Source organism: Chenopodium quinoa, unplaced genomic scaffold (assembly GCF_001683475.1).
Source record: "Chenopodium quinoa cultivar QQ74 unplaced genomic scaffold, ASM168347v1, whole genome shotgun sequence".
Classification (NCBI taxonomy): Eukaryota; Viridiplantae; Streptophyta; class Magnoliopsida; order Caryophyllales; family Amaranthaceae; genus Chenopodium; species Chenopodium quinoa.
This window is the reverse complement of record NW_018742598.1, coordinates 221121-226458: the sequence shown is the minus strand read 5'-3', so window position 1 is coordinate 226458 and position 5338 is coordinate 221121. Positions and strand designations below refer to the sequence as shown.

The window sequence follows — 5338 nt, the reverse complement described above, 5'->3', positions numbered from 1 at the left end:
AGATAGGGATAGATTCCGATACCACTCATAAGGAGTTAGCTAACTTCCTTACGAGTGATCTCCCTAGTCCTATCAACTTGATCACTTTTTCAGATAAAGATTTACCTCCAGAAGGTGACAAGCATTATAAGGCACTAAACCTCACAGTATCTTGCAAGAGAATGAATGTCCCAATGACTCTTAGGGGTGTACAAAAATTGGCCCGGACCTGAAACTGGACCTGAACCGACCTGAACCGGACCGAACCTGACCCGGACCTGTTGATTCAGGTCCGGTCCCGGTTCTTAAAAATCCAAATTCCCGGTCCCGGTCCGGACCCGGTCCAAACCCGGGGTTTTCAGGTCCGGACCTGAAACCCGGGAAAATTGTAATTAAAAAAAAAAAAAAAAAAAAAAAAAGAAAAAAAACAAGAAAATATCTGATTCTCTCAGCCTCCCTCAATCTCTTTCATATTTTTAAGTTCTAACCCTAACTCCCTAAGCCCAAACTGATTCTCTCCGCCTCCCTCAATCTCAACTTCTCAACGCGGCTGTCCGGCTGTCCCAACTCGCTCCGGCCACCGCCCACTGCCGACACCTCCCTCATTCTCTCAGGCAATGCACACCGATAATATCTGGTAAGTATTTGCTTATAATTTTTGTATTTTTAATTCGAAATAATAAATTAAGTGTGAGAATTTATATGTTTATTCTTGTTTCAAATTTTCAATTGCTTTTAATGATTGTTTGATGTTTGCATGTTGAATTTCTTATTTTTAGTTCATCTCTTTCGAATTTCTGTTTTTTTTTTTTTTGGTTTTTTTGAGTTTAGGGTTCATAAGAATTAAGAAGTTTAGGGTTTAGGGTTCAAGTGCGAAATTTAGTTCGAAATTTTGTGTTTATTATGATTATTAAGATTAATTTAGTGCGAAAATTTGTGTGGTAGGGTGGGTTGGGGTGGGGTTATGGTGGGGTTACGGTGGTACGGTTCTGGTGTGTGGGGGTTAAGGGTTAAGGGGTGGCAGTGGGGTGGGGTGAGGTGGGTTGGGGTGGTGAGCTGGGGTTTTTGGGATGGCTGGATGGAAAATTGTGAATGTTGATGGGGTTGTCGGGAGTGGAGATGGGGTTTTCGTGGTGGCTGGTAGGGTCACCGAGAGTGGAGATGGGTTTTCGGGGTGGCTGGGTGGTGTTTTGGATTGGAGGGGGTTTTGGAGTGGTTGAGTGAGGTTATTCCGGCGAGAATGGAATTTGTGGGGTGGATTCCATGGTTGGAGTGTCAGGGAAGGCGGCTAGGGGTGGGGCTGCCAATGAAGCTGGTTGTGTTATGTTGTGTGGGCAATGGTGGATCTGGGTAGGGTAAGGGTTAGGGATGGGGCTGTTTTAATTTTGCTACGTTGTTAGGTGTTCTCATCTAAAGATGAAAACTCGGGGGTTAAGAAATGGCTAGATGGGTATTGTTTATGATAGAAAATGTGTATTCAATTACCTTGAGCCCCTCTGCAGTACAATCAGAGACTTGCCAACCGTGATCTAGTGTTGAGAAAGTCCATGCACCTTTACAAATATGTCTATACATCTCCTTGAAATTTCCTGATGGATTCTCCTTAACCTGTTGCAATAGATCATAATAAACATTATTAGTTCAAATAATTTAAACTAATTTATAAGGTATGAATTCAAGGAGAATTGGACAAGAAACTCTAATTACATTTGAAAAACTTGTATGAAATACTTAAACCCTCTTCACTGTCGTTTTTTTTTTTTTTTTTTTTTTTTTGAAACCTTTTAAATGGAAGTTAAAGGTTTATAATGTTCTCTCATTTTTTTCTTAACATAAATTTCAGAAAGTTGAAAGTATTTCTAATGTGTATTGATATTTCTAATGTGTATATATGGACACTTTTTAAGCTAACTTATACTTTAAAATTTGTGTTTATTCCTGCTAGGCTGCTAAAAGTATGGACTCAGATTATTAAGATTAAATAAGTTGGCTAACCTGTGTGTAGTTCAGGGGTTCTTATTTTTGTTTTTATTCTTGCAGGGAGTGAAGGAAGTCAAGGAACCACGGATTCTTATTCTTACAATGTAAGTTGCTCTTAAATTTTTGTATAAAATGGTATGTGTATATAATTGTTACTTTAAAATTACTTATATTGTATATAATTATATTGTAGATGGAGAGCTCTCAATCCAAACGGTCTGCTTCTTTTTCTGAACAAACGTCACAGCCACTTTCTGAAAAGGATATGGAAGAATTGCAATCTACTTTGCCTCCTGATAAGAAGCTAAAAGCGGGGCGGGAATATATATGGAACAGAAAAAGTAAGAGGAAAGCTGAGTATTGGAAATATTACTTAGAGTACGTCGAGAATGGAAAACTACGAGCTGAATGTAAGTTCTGTCCTAAAACTTTTGCTGCTGATGGTAATCTTAATGGTTCAAAAAATGTTAAAAACCATGCAGAATCATGTCTCGGTAATCCTATTAATATAGAAAAAGAAAAGGGCAAAGAAAAGCAAACTAAATTGTATTTTGATCAAGAACATGAGAGTAGTGAATTAAAGTGTGGGAGTAGGATTATTAACTTGAATGATGTTAGAGAGGCATTGATTCACATGATTATTGTTGATGAGTTACCATTTAAGCATGTGGAAAAACCCGGTTTTAGGCACTTTGTGCAAGTTGCATGTCCACAATTTTACATTCCATCTCGTGTTACCATTGCTCGTGATTGTTTAAAGTTGTATTATAGTGAAAAAGAGAAATTGAGAGAAATGTTTAAGACATGTCAAAGAATTTCTGTGACCACTGATACTTGGTCTTCAATACAAAGAATTAATTATATGTGTCTTACAGCTCATTTCATTGATAATGACTGGAAATTGAATAAAAAGATCATAAATTTTTGTCCAATTTCTAGTCATAAAGGAGAGGCTATTGGAAAAGCAGTTGAGGCATGTTTAGAGTATTGGCGTATTGATGATAAACTTTTTACTATCACTGTTGATAATGCTTCTTCAAATGATGTTGCTTGTGCACACTTGAGTAGAATGGTTAGAAGAACAGGATGTATAAATGATGGAAAAAATCTTCATGTTAGATGCATTGCTCATATCATTAATTTAATTGTGTGGGATGGTATTAGAGAACATGGTGTGTGCATTGATAGAGTTAGAAATGCTGTGAAATATGTTAAGAATTCACCTGCAAGAATACTTAGATTCAAAGATCTTGTGCAAAAAGCAAACATAGATTCAAAATCTTCTTTATCCTTTGATGTCCCCACTCGTTGGAACTCCACATACATAATGTTGGAAACGACTTTGAAGTTTCGACGTGTTTTTAGTGGGTTATCTCTTCCTGATGGAGAGGATTTGAATGACAATGAAAGGCCTCCCGAACCCGAAGATTGGGAAAAAGTGGAGAGGTTGGTTTTGTTTCTAGGGGGGTTTTATCTGTTAACTAAACGAATTTCTGATTCCCATTATGTGACAGCTAATAAAGGTTTATGAGAAATTGCTTCTATGTATGATATGTTGAATAATTGGGAACAAAGTGAGGACTTGAATTTTCAAGCCATGGCCATTGCAATGAAAAAAAAGTTTGATAAGTATTGGGGGGATGTGGATAAGATGAACAAGTTCATTTATGTTGCTCTTCTTCTCGACCCTCACTCTAAGATGGTCATTGTTGAATTGACACTAACGGATATGCATGGACCGGAAAAGGGTACAAAACTTGCTAATGATGTGAAGGAGTTCGCTTACTCTTTATTTGAGGAATATAGAAAAATTTATGCTACTTCTAATATTCCAGATTGTGGAGATAATATGTCAATGGATATTGGTAATAGTAAAGGAGTGGGTTCCGATTATGTGAGGAAACTAAAAGAAAGAGCAAAATGATTGAAGGGGACAAGTGGGTATGCGATAAGTGAGTTGGATAGGTACTTAAATGATCAATTAGGGTCGGAGGAGGAAGAACAAGATGCATTGACATGGTGGGGTAAGAATGGTCAGCGTTATGTGATTCTTAATCGCATGGCACGTGACATACTAGCCATCCCATTGTCGACCGTTGCATCGGAATCTTCTTTTAGTACGGGAGGTCGTACTCTAGATCCATTTCGGAGTTCTTTAACTCCTAAGGTAATGCATCGTTATCTTTTTATTTTATAAAATCAAGTTTGTTTATATCTTAATATGACTTTGTTTATACATATTTGTGTAATATTTTTGTATTGAAGATGGTTCAAGCGTTACTTTGCACACAAGATTGGCTTAGAGCTAAGGAAGTGGCAATTGTTGATGTGGAAGAAAATTTGAAAGAGTTAGAGGAAATAGAGAAAGGTAGTAATAATTTTATGTATTTGAAATTTTGTTACACCAAATTTATTATTTCATTGTTATCAATCATTAATATATTCTATATTGTATTTTATTTAGAGGTGCAACGTGGTGAATCTAACGATGTAGACGATGAAGTTGTTTTCGTGGACTCATTAGTGTGAATCACGCGATCAAAGGGAAAACAACTCGTTGGAGAATTTATGTATTCCTAGTACTTGAGAGTTGAGACTTAAGAGAATTTATGTAATTTTATGAGTTTTCGTGGACTTATTTGTATTTTCGGTGGACTCATTTGTATTTTTGGTGTTTGAGAATCGGGACTTTATAGACTTTATGTAGTTTTGTAATTGATAATTTTGGTTTGTATGTAATTATTAAATTATGCAACAGGTCTAAAAATCACAAAACAGGTCCATATGCAGGTCCATATGCAGGTCCAACAGGTTTTGTATTAAAAAAAAAAAACGAAAAAGACACAAAACAGGTCCATTCAGGTCCAAACCCGGACCGGACCTGATTTTTCAGGTCTGGCCCGGAACCGGACCTGTTAATTCAGGTCCGGTCCCCGGTCCTCATAATTACCCAATTCAGGTCCCCGGTCCAAACAGGTCCGATCCAGGTCCGGTCCGGTTTTGGACCGGTGTACACCCCTAATGACTCTTGTAGACAATGGATCGCCAATTAATGTCTGTCCACTCAAAAATTCAAGGATGTTAGGAATAGTGGATGAAGATTTAACCCCGTCAACACAAGGAATAAGAGCTTATGACAATACTCGTCGCCAAGCTCTTAGTAAAATTACTATACATGTCACGGTAGGAGCAATAGAACATGCCACTACCTTCCAAGTGGTAGATATTAAAGCTTCATTCAATTTATTGTTGGGACGCCCTTGGCTTCATGACCTCAAGGCCGTCCCTTCATCTCTTCACCAACAGGTAAAACCCGTAGTTGGAGGAATCCTCATCACAATTGACGCTTCACCTATGAGGATTAAAGCTGTTGAAAATC

General features: G+C 37.5%; 1 long non-coding RNA gene across 2 annotated transcripts; it reads left to right on the top strand.

Annotated features, from left to right (window-relative positions):
* The first annotated feature begins 349 nt into the window (after positions 1-349).
* LOC110721165 lies at positions 350-4634 on the top strand. Of its 2 annotated transcripts, none has more exons than XR_002511401.1 (3): positions 350-616; positions 4225-4327; positions 4424-4634. It is a non-coding gene; the product is annotated as an uncharacterized LOC110721165 (long non-coding RNA). The 2 variants fall into 2 exon arrangements; XR_002511400.1 differs by lacking the exon at positions 350-616 and adding an exon at positions 4074-4126.
* The last annotated feature ends 704 nt before the right edge of the window (positions 4635-5338 follow it).